Genomic DNA, 11,954 nt, shown 5'->3' with positions numbered 1-11,954 from the left:
TGCATAGACTAATGACTAGAACCTCTGGAGTTTACCACAAGCCAGATTAACTTATCTTTTCAGCCGGTTTCTGCTTTTATCCCCAGGTTATATAGATGCAACTAAAGGAAACATGATTAGAAAGAACAGTGTCCCATGCTGGACAGAGCTGCCAGTCTGACCCCATAGGCTAAAGCTAAGAGAATGGACTGCTGGGGGTTTTGTGTGCTTCAGCAATGAGCTTCGGGAGGAGCAGTGGGTGGGATGCTGGATGGCACTGGTTTGCTTTGGTACCGGTGGCCTCGGGTTCTAGAGGGTTCTAGAGAGTGGGTTTTCCAACATCATACAGAAGCTAATGCTCCTTGAGCCTTAATCTATTTTTATGCCATCAAAAGTTCTGTACAATTTGGCAACCCCAAATCCACTGGGAGCCCACAGCTTATCCAGTAGCCCCTGGATGTGAGGTAAAAAAAAAAATTTTATATATATATATATGCACAGAGCTGGGTTACAGATAGCCTGTGATTCATGACATGTCTCAGTGAAACTCACCAACCATGATGATGGCAATAACCACACCTACTGGGAACCTGTTGTGGGTGGAGTCTACGCAATGATGTCATCTCCTTAAAGTGATATTCAGTGCATGACAACCTGTAACTGCGAATCTGCCATTACTCCACACCGGACTTGTTTGGTTCTGTAGGGATAGAGCAGTCCCCCCTGCCCACCAGATCCTTGCCAACAGGTGCTTCAGAGAGGCAGGCAACAGGCAAGGAAGCAAAGGAGTAATTCACATTGCTGTAGGCTTTAAGCAAAGACGGTTGTATTGATCTGGCCTTTTAGGGATCATTATCACAGAGGTTCTCAACCTTCCTAATGATGTGACCCTTTAATACAGTTCCTCATGTGGTGACCTCCAACAATAAAATCCTTTTGGTTGCTACTGCATAACTAATTTTGCAACTGTTGTGAATTGAAATGTTAATATCTGAACCCCTATGAAAGGGTCTTTGGCCTGGGGGGGGTCTCCACCCACAGGTTAAGAACCACTGGTCTTATGGGCAGTAATTTTGGGTTCTGATTTGAAGTCATCTCACTTGAAGAGTCTATTAAACAATTGAGGGTATAAAGCTGTAGAGCTGTAGCCAGATGTGGAACTGGTAGTCACAGCTGGCACAGGGAGTTAGAGCTACGAGTAATCCCAGAGAACCTGGGGATGATGGGTAGACGGGAAATAGAGAAAGGTCTCCAACTGATCTGGGAAGCCCCTGATGTTTCAAAGGGAACTAAGGGAGGAAACAGGAAGGGAGAGACTCGCCTATGGGGGAGGAAGGTAGAAGCTGGATGTACATCCTGGAAGCCAAGAAAGAAAACCAAGGAGACGAAGGATCAGTTCTTCCTACGTTGTTGAAAGGCAGAAGAAGGTAGGGATACAGGAAAGACAGCAAGGAATAGGGAGGTAGGGGAGGGTCTGGCATTAAGGTACAATCTCAGGGCAGGAAGAGTAGGCGTCTGTTTTTTTGTTTTGTTTCTGTGAAGGACATCAGATAAACAGATGGTGGCAGGACAGCTATGCAGGAGAGAGAGAGAGAGAGAGAGAGAGAGAGAGAGAGAGAGAGAGAGAGAGAGAGAGAGAGAGAGATCCGATTTCACATACAAGTGGTAGCTGCCTTCAAGTGGGAGCTACTAGATCAGTGGTTCTCAATCAGCGGGTCTTGACTTCTTTGGGGGTTGAATGACCCTTTCACAGGGGTTACAGATCAGATATCCCGTGTATCAGCTATTTATAATTCACAACTAGCAAAATTACAGTTATGAAGTAGCAATAAAATAACTTTACGGCTGAGGGTCACCACAACATGAGGAACCGTGTTAAAGGGTTGCAGCGTGAGGGAGGGTAAGAACCACTGTCCTAGAAGATAACAGCATGTGTGAGAGTGCCTCAAGAAAGAGAAGAAAGTGATGCTTTCAGGAAGGAGGAAAGTCGGCTGCCTGGGCAGAAGAGTGGACCAGAACCCTACCTAGTTAAGCAGAGGAAACAGCTGAGATGTCACTCATTGGCCATGGGTGAGACCACATGCGCTGCATACAGCAGCTTCGTGGTGATTGGGTAGGAAGATTTGTTTCCATATCAGTTAAGGATAAATTCCAATTCTGCATGAGAAGGTAAGGCTGGGAGAGATTGGCTCATTAGTCCAGGGTGGAGATGCCCAGCGAGAGGCCCTCTCTGGACCCATCTCACCTGCCTGCTGTCCCGTTCTAGGGGGTGAGTCCTGGAGCCTTGATCATCTGGTGTCCTGGTCACAGCTCAGTGCTCTTCTGAATTGGTGGATCTTTGGGAACTGTGAACTCATGTCAGTACACCTGTTTTCAGTTTTATTAGCAACAACTGTCACTTGAAGACACACAAATGCCATGGATTCTGGTTCCTTTCGCAGAGTCTTATGGGCAGTAAGACACATGCTGTTATCTTCTAGGACAGTGGTTCTTACCCTTCCTCACGCTGCAACCCTTTAACACGGTTCCTCATGTTGTGGTGACCCTCACTGTAAAGTTATTTTATTGCTACTTCATAACTGTAATTTTGCTAGTTGTGAATTATAAATAGCTGATACACGGGATATCTGATCTGTAACCCCTGTGAAAGGGTCATTCAACCCCCAAATCGAGCCCACCAGCCTGTCCCTGGAGGAAAGATAGTCTTTCTTGGCTGGTGATGGCGACAGGTCTAAACTGTCCAGACCTGGAGCATCCCTCCCGTTCTTCAGTTCGAAGCCCCCTCCTCATCTGCTATGGACTGAGCCCACAGCTGTGAGTCCACCTGCAGGGGAGTGGTCTGTAGGTCTCAGTTCAGAGTCTGTTCTTCCAATGCAGGTTCCAGGTTGTCATGGGCTAGAAACCCGGGCTTCAAGTTAGCCTGGACTGTGCAGAATATGAGACCCTCGAGTCATCTTCCCTCACTGGCTTGGCGGCTGTCAGTTCACCCCAAATAATGCTGAAATGCATACTGGTTCCCATTATACTTCTCTTTAGCAGGGGTACTTGGGAAATTGGCCTGCCATATTAATTATGCGTGTATTTGGTTTAAAAAGCCATCTAGATTTTTTTCTTTTGGATTCTTAACCCTTTTACACCTTGACTTGTTCAAAAGAAGTGTGTGTGTGTGTGTGTGTGTGTATGTATGTATATGTGTGTATATGTGTATGCATGTGTATGTGTGTATATGTGTATGTGTGTGCATGTGTGTATGTGTATGTATATGTGTGTATATGTGTGTGTATGTATGTGTGTATATGTGTAAATGTGTGCATATGTGTGTATGTGTGTATATGTATGTGTGTATATGTGTGTATGTGTGTATATGTGTGTATATGTGTATATATGTGTGTATGTGTATATGTGTGTGTGTATATGTGTGTATGTGTATATGTGTGAATATGTGTATATGTGTGTATATGTATGTATGTGTATATGTGTCTATATGTGTATATGTGTGTGTGTGCATGTGTATATGTGTGTATGTGTATATGTATGTATATATGTGTGTATGTGTATATGTGTGTATGTATGTATATGTGTGTGTATGTGTATATGTATATATATGTGTGTATGTGTATGTGTGTGTATGTGTATATGTGTGTATGTGTGTATGTGTATACGTATGTGTGTGTACATGTGTGTGACTTGTATAACTATGCATGTGGAAGCCAGAAGCCAAACTCAGGGTCTCTCACTAGGACTTGGGGTTCACTGGGTAGATTAGAATGGCTGGCTAGCAAGTCGGGGAAATTTACTAGTCTTTACCAGCCCAGATCTGAAGGATTACAAACCGAGACTGTAAGCACCTCATTATAACACACGCCGCATGCTTTTGATGTGGGTGCTGGCAACTGAACTCATGCCTGTATGAGATTATCATGTATCAACCGAGTCGGCTCTCTCCCGGCCCCTCTGAGACGCCCTGGCAGATGGATTCTGTTTCTGTATCATGCTCTTGAGTTGTGAAATGTTCTGGTTTTGGCTTAAAGTAGAGCCCCTCCCCCAAGTATCTGCTGCGTAGGAGTCCTAAGCAGCTCTTTTGTGTTGATATTTTTAACAGGAGAAGGGAAATACTCCTGAATGCCAAATTTTACAGATCAGAATCATCCTCCCTCAATGCCACCAGGCTGCTGGGGTTCCAGATGCCTCTGGCCGGCTTCCTGCCTTATGTGTAGGCTATGCAAAGGGGGCGGGGGTGTGTAATGGGAGTAACCCTGGCAACATTGCCCTGCCACAAGGGTGGGTGGGTGCAATGCACACATGACAGGTGTGAAGCATAGATAGAAACCAGTTTGCTCACATTCTGCTTTAAGGCAACCTGTGCCAACCAGAACGGCTTTCACTTCTGATTCTCCTGCATTCCCATAGCCACGGATGCTGCCCCCTGACAGCCCTGTGGCCCTAGGAAGTCTCCCTAATAAAGAAGCCATGTCCTTTTGGCAAAAATTCAGGCCCAGCCCAGGGCAGACCCACCCGCCATAGCTACCCACCTTGTCCCCCTCTGTGGGTCTTTGCTGACTCACACTGTAGCAAGAATGGTTAGTTTTCTGTGACTTTCCTGTTCATTCTTTCAGAGGCCCATCACTTTCCACTCTGAACTGGCAAATGTCCTCAGATGAGGGCATCTCAGATTGTACAGTAAATCACACCACTTGATGATCTTGAAATTGAAGACCCTGGCGCATGAAGTCTGGAATAATAAGTTATTCTTCACAGATGAAATAAGTTAACGCTAAGCCAAATTAGAGTACATCAAGAGGCAGGTTTATTGGGAAGTGGCTCTTGGGTAGGTTCACTGGTCCCAAGTAACAAGGTCAGGGAAGTTGCCCTGAGGAGGGAGACAGGAGGTTGCCCTGAGGAGGGAGACAGGAGGAGAAAAGAGTGCTCTCAGAAGAGAGGAGAGAGATCCAAATGTCTGCATTTTATAGGAAAGAGCTTCTCAGGGAGGGAAGTCCAGCCCCTTGGTTGGAAAGTTCAGGGTCTAAGGCTAGGTATTCCTTGTAACTCTTAGGAACTGAGGGATGCTGGGAGAACCTGGAGGTCAGGTCCACAGAGGAAGTTAAAATATGTGCCTCAGCCATCTGTCCCGGGTCAGATTCCCAGCATGAGAGTTCTGCGCTCCTGTGGAGCTTGGGTGATAATGTTGCTAGTCTCTGCCCTGGACTGTGGGAGTGAAGAAATGGAGGACACTATTCTACACTTGCCTCCAGCTTCATCTTTTGCCACTGAGTCAGCTCTGCTCCAGCCATGCTGAACTTACTTCAGTTCCCAGAATGCATTACACTGTTGCTTCCAGCACAGCCTTTGCTTTGTCTTGCCTCCCACTTTGTCTTGACACCCACTTCATTAGTTACATAGGATTGTATTATGTTTCAAACCCTGGACAAAGTAAGTGGTGAGGGGTCTAGTTAACATATCAAAGTAGACCTGGCCTCCAAGTTCTCCCAGCATCCCTCAATCCCTACTTGTTACAGGGTATGGCTGGCTTACCTCACCCCTTACCCTGAATTCTATAACCCTTTCTTTCCCAGAGGCTCTTCCCTATATAATCCAGACATTTTAATTACCTGCCCTGTTTGTACCTTTGCCTCTTGGCTGCTACCAGGTTCCCCTTCCTCTCCTTTCCCTTCCCCTCCCCCTCTCCCCACATGGCCCAGTCAGTCTGGTCACATTCACTCTGGATTCTCCCAGATGTGTCCTGGGATACTCTCCTTATATTTAAAATAAACTTTCTTCTCCACCAAACCTAGGAACAATCATGTCCTAGGTATGTATGTGAGTGTGTGTGTGTGTGTGTGTGTGTGTGTGTGTACATATATGTATATATATAATCATTCAGAGCATGGATGTCGCTTCCTCCAGGATAGCTACAGTTTTGCAAGCTCAGAGAAAGGACTGCTTGTGTCACGGCAGTGGAGAGACTGGGAATGGCATTGTGGTCTTCTTTTATACTAACAAGGTTAAAGGGTTGTGGGGTGCTGCTGGCCATGAGGTACATAACATAGTGGGGAAAGAAGCCACATCCTCCCACTGAAAACAATGAGGGTGTCATGTGTCAACCAAGAAGCCATTTGCTGGTGGTACCTCATGCCATCTGGCTATTCACATTCTGGGCTGAACACAGAGTTGGCTTGTATGTTTTATTTGTTAGTTTTAATTTGTTTGTTTATGTTTGAGACAGGGTCTTCCAGTGTCCCTCTAGATGACCTGGAACTCACTGTTAGAACAGGCTAGCTGGCGCTCACTGAGATCTACCTGCTTCTACCTTCCCAGTGTTGGCTTTACAGATGAGCAGCAGCAGGTCTGGCTGCAGAAAGAGTTACTGAGGAAAACTGCCAGGGACCATTTAGCCCTGCACAGTCTCAGGCTAATCAAAAGTCCTGTCACAATGAGCAAGGTTATTGAAAACGTTAAATAGTTAGTTTCCTGCTAAGTTGAAGTGCTGGGGATTGAGCCCAGGGCTTTGTGCATGCCAGGCAAGTGCTTTCTTAGTAAGCTACATCTCCTGACCCAGAAGGTCCTGGCCATAGCTAGCAGTAGCACTGTGGAGACCCCTCTACTGCAGAGATTGTCTTTTTATCCTTATTTTTATTTTGCTTTTCTCTCCTTATTTCCCAGGAAAGTCTTGCCCTTTTCCTATCCCTTTCCTGTCTACTTTTGTACTTCCTTGATTCTTTTATATCAGCTTGGATTCTAATACAATGGTCGGAAACCAGAGAGTAGGCTACTATGAGGCTAGAGAAACCCTGGATTTGGGTGGAGTTTCTCCCACCGGGGTTCCATCTGCAGTCCCTCCCAACACTCCAGGGTGCTGGGAATGGAATCTGAAACATGTGAGATCTCAAACTTCTGGTCTGATTAATTTAGCCATGTGGGCTGGCATGGTGCCAGTTAGGTCTGAAAAAAGTAGGCCAATGTTAGTTACACAGCAAATAAGGTTTTTTTGGGGTGGTGGGAGGTGTGGCTATTGGTAAGCATGTGACACATGAAGGAGTCTAGGATCCCAGCTATTGGGTGTAATGTAAGCATCTTTCTGCCCTCTAATTTTAAGACACTGAATGTCACCTCTTCCTTGCCTCTTAAAGAGAACAACCATGGGCAAGTGCCCCTGCCTCCCTGGCTCTCCTAAGGACTGCAACTTGTTTTGCAATGTCACAGCTCTAGACCTTCAGCCAGCCGTTGGTCTGTTTGAAACAGATAACAACCTTTATTTGTGAGACTGGAAGTCTGGTGCCTACCCGATGTTGAGGAAGTGCTGTAGGAAGATAAATAACAGACCAGGAAATTTGGTGGTCCTCTCTTCATTTCCATGGTATAAAACCAGACTCTGGTTGAGGCCAGAGGCTCAGGACCTCAAAGACATCTCAGCCATGGCAGGGAGGCCAAGGCTAGCATGGCTATATTACACCCGATAAATAAAGTTTCATACACACACACACACACACACACACACATATATGTCTCTGTGTGTGAAAGAGATGAAAGTGTGTGTGTGTGTGTGTGTGTGTGTGTGTGATGAAAGGAGATCAGACTTTTAACGAGACAGTAGCAGGAAGGTCTTTCCTAAACTATGGAAGACTCGAATTCATGTAAAGGGGAGAAAGAGTTAAGCAACATCAGTCCTTAAGTGGAGTTTTTGGTGGAAGCAGCTCAGGTCTCCAGTCACAGTTGGAAGTCTCCAGTCCCTTTCTTTTTCTGCCCTCTAGTGGACACTGCTGAGCAGACAATCCGACGACTGTTTTCTGCCCTTCAGTGTCCTGCCTAGTGTCCCCATGTTCTTATTATCCTCATAGTCCTAAAGGGGAAATAACAAGCACCATTTAAACATCCGCTACAAATTCAGGATGTGGACCGATGTATACATCAGACGACTCTCCAGGTAAGAGGAGTTTTCATGAGGAAGTACCCCAGTCCCCACGCACTCAGTTTATCCTGATCATTCAAGGGGCTTTATGGTGTCTGTTGTTTCGCTTTTAATTGTTTTTAGTTCTTTCTTTCTTCCTCCTTTCTTCTTATGGATAGGATCTTAATATATAGCTATCTCCTCCTGTCACCTGGAACTTATTGTATCAATCAGGTTGGCCTTGAAATCATAGAAATCCATCTGTCTCCACCTCCTGAGTGCTGGGATTAAAGGTGTGCCCCACCTTGCCTGACTGGCTCTGTTTTGTGATACACCCTTGCTCTGTAGCTCCGGCAGGTGTAAGGCTTGGGATTCTCCTGCGTCACTCTCTCAATCGTTAGGATTAATAAGCACACATTGAGAGACTCGACTTATTTTCCTTTGTATAATAATAGCAACACCCTTTTCTACAATTTTCTAAACACGAATATATATGATTTAAACCCCTTAACTCGTCTCACAGTAACCTTTTCTGAGATGTCATTAAAGCCTCCTCCCATTGTTCCAGGTCACCCTGGACTGAGGCGATACCACTGTCTCCACCTCTGGGTCCTCTGCCTCCTTTCCACTCTTAGCCCCCTCCCCGCTTAACATGAACTTTCAGTCATTACCCATGAGCTACTGTGCATCAAGGCTGGTGAATTCAGCCGGTTACCGAAGGCAGACAGTGGTGGGAGAGGCACAGCCCAACACAGCTGCCACGCTGAACTAGAAAACACTGGCCATGGCCTCCCTACAACACAGTCCATCATTCCCCTCATGGATGGTGCTGATGGTTGAATCCTTTCTCGGGGTTGGACCCTCCTTGGCTGTAGCTCCTCCCCTCGCCTGACTCTTCCGCTCATCAGCCACCTTGTGACATCTTCATTTCTGCTAATGCCTTAGGACGGGTGAGCTCTTCTGTCCTTCTCTTCCTACCCTAAGCTGGGCTGGGCTGCACCTTGGCTTTACCTGTTGGGAAGCTCAGGCAGGCACCCTGGTTTCCATCATCAACACACAACAGCCAATAGAAAGTTTTAAATCATGTTTCCAGGTTGAATTGCTAAGCCTGCTCTTCCATACAATCAGCTAGAGCTAACCAGGAGTCTGTGCTCTACACTGGCCTGCCTTAGCCATGCCATGACCACCCTAGACATCACCTAAGAGCTCCTGCCCTCTGTTCTACGCTCCCTCAACCTGAGATGCACTGGACTCTGTGGATGTTGATGAGAATTAGCATCCCAGAGTGAAGCAAAGCTGAGGCCAGGTGTTCAAATACATAGATGGGGATTTTAGTTTTCCTGTGACCAGCTTGAATTGTCTGTCTCTATTTCCCCGTTTCATACCTAGTACCCAGTTCCTGTGGGAATCTTTGTGATTTCAGGAGGTTAAGAAGAAGATTGTCTATCCTCAGCCACAAGAATTGGCTTTGAGTAGCATGATTGTTAATGTTTACATGTCTATGCGCCCATAAATGCTATTTGTTTATAACTAACATTTCAATTAGTACTCTGACTTGGCTTGGTGGTCCAAGCCTCTAATCCCAGCTAGTCTGGAGGCAGAGGCAGGAGGATCACAAGTTCAAAGACAGTTTGAGCAACTTAGGTGAGGATACATTTCAAATTAAAAGGAAAAAAAGGGGGGGGCCTGGGAGGTAACACCATTGTAGGGTCCTTGCCTAACATGCAGGCAGGGCCCATGAAAAACTCGAGAGACATAGATGGGCACATGTATGTCGGGCTGTTTCCTGAGGAGTCTGGGCTTTCACACTGAATGAATGAATGGTGGAATTCAAACCTGAGACACAGCATATCTGCCAGGTACAGACCTGATCCAGCTCTCTGGGTCAAGCAAACACAGGCAGATGCATTAGCTATTGATGGTGCTGTTCCTTAGTGTTGATAGATGTAAAACGAGTTATGGTGCCCACCACAGAGGGTTACTTAGAGCATTCAATGGGCTGATAGAAATGAAACACTTAGAACAGTGACTGGGTCACAGTAAATCCAGCTGGAGGAGGTTGTGGTGGGTGGTGGTGATGGTGGAGGCTGTGGTGGTGGTGGTGGTGGTGGTGATGGTGATGGTGGAGGCTGTGGTGGTGGTGGTGGAGGGTGTGGTGGTGGTGATGGTGGAGGCTGTGGTGGTGGTGGTGGTGGTGGTGATGGTGGTGGTAGTGATGGTGGAGGCTGTGGTGGTAGTGATGGTGGTGGTGGTATAGAACCCAGTCTGAGGTTAAGGTTGACCTCAGAAGTCAAGAAAATGTCCCCAGTACTCCAGTGAGCTCTCAAACCTCGGGATCGAATTGAGAAAGCAGTGTGACAGGCATCCTATCCTTGGACTTCTCGGTGACACAAACTCAGAACTTTAATGATTTAAACCTATTTGGTTGAGTTTTACTTGTTTCCACTGAGGGAGGAATCTCCTTCCTGTTTTAGCACCTGAGTGGTTTCTTTTGTTCATAACTACAAAGCATAAAAGCATAAAAGGTTCATCCACATCTCTCTTCCCAGAAAATGGAGCTACCTCCACTCTCTTAAGTAGGCCAATTTTCTCTGCTTCCAGGAAGCCCGTTTCTACCCATCCATGAGGAACTTCCTGCAATACCCTCAAGGTGATTTGTCCTTCTATGGCAGTCACCCAGATGATTTCTGGGTAATTGTGGACACACATTTCACTGAAGAGGAAACAGGAATAAGCTATAAGCAATGAGTAGACAGTTTGCTTGAGGGAAACACAAACCATAAACACAAGCATTTCATCTCAGTAGATAGGTGATGTAGAACTCCTTCAAACTTATCAAGTGTGCAGACTGAGGGAGGGGTGAATAAAGCAGTCTACAGTTCACAAAACAATGTACAAAAACTGGTATCATGAAAAGCTGGCCATGACTACATCTTACATAGTGGTATCTCTACTGACTGTCCCTAGACACTGACAGACTCCTGCCCTGGAGTTGTGCACATGTGTGTGTAGTGATGTGCTGGTGGGAAGAGTGAATGGAAATAACTGAGTATCCATAGCACAGTAGTATAACAATGATACAAATAGTTACTTAATGAATTCCAAAGGCAACGTGGTGAATGAACTACAGCTGCATGCAGATGTGGACACTTTAACATAATGGCTTTGGTTAGGGTACTTGCAGAAAAACTACCAAACATTATTTATAGAGATAGAAATATACAATGATTATACACAGGGGGCATATCAAGGCTGAGAAGCATAAAAATGCTAAAAACAAATAAAAAACCATATGGTTGGGAAAAGGACCATTCATGGAAGAGTCTGAGAACTATAACATTTTATGCCCTAATTCAGTAATATAAGTGCTTGTGTTTTGTTTTTACAGTGTTAAATACCCTTTGTTCAAGACTGGGTTTCTTTGTGTAGACTTGGCAGTCCCGGAACTGACTTTGTAGACCAGGCCAGCTGCTTCTACCTATGCTGGGATTACAGGCATGCGCCACCACTGCCTGGTTTGTATGCATACTTTTATTGTGATAAAATATATAACATAAAATTGGACATTTCTGTTTCATTCTAATTATTTTTAAGTGTTTAAATACATCCACCTTTTTGTACCAACAACTATCTCTCACATCGTCACTAGCCTAGCATTTCTTGTCATCACTGTGCTTTAGGTTAATCAAGAAATCATTGTTGGGGATGGAGAGATGACTCGGCCATTTGGAGCCTCTTGCCAAAGACTCCCCCCACCCCCAGTTCGATTCCTGGGCTCACAATCATCTGTAACTCCAGTTTCAGGGTATCTGATGCCCTCTTCTGACCTCCACAGGGCCCAGACACACGTGAGGTCCATATGTGTGTGTGTGTGTGTGTGTGTGCGCGCAAAACATTTATACACATAAATCTTAAAAAAGAATCATTGCCAAGTCCAACGTTTTGACTCAGTTTTCTGAGTTTCGCTGTCTCACCTCTTACATCTTTGATCCCTTTAAATCAATTTTTCACTCTTTTGTACCACAAGAAAAATTTAAAAACAAAAGAATCCTGAGTATGGATCCAGAAGGGATTTTCCGGGTTTACAAAG

The sequence above is a fragment of the Grammomys surdaster genome, unplaced genomic scaffold (assembly GCF_004785775.1).
Source record: "Grammomys surdaster isolate TR1022 unplaced genomic scaffold, NIH_TR_1.0 126178, whole genome shotgun sequence".
Taxonomy (NCBI): Eukaryota; Metazoa; Chordata; class Mammalia; order Rodentia; family Muridae; genus Grammomys; species Grammomys surdaster.
Note: the sequence above shows the minus strand (reverse complement) of the source record.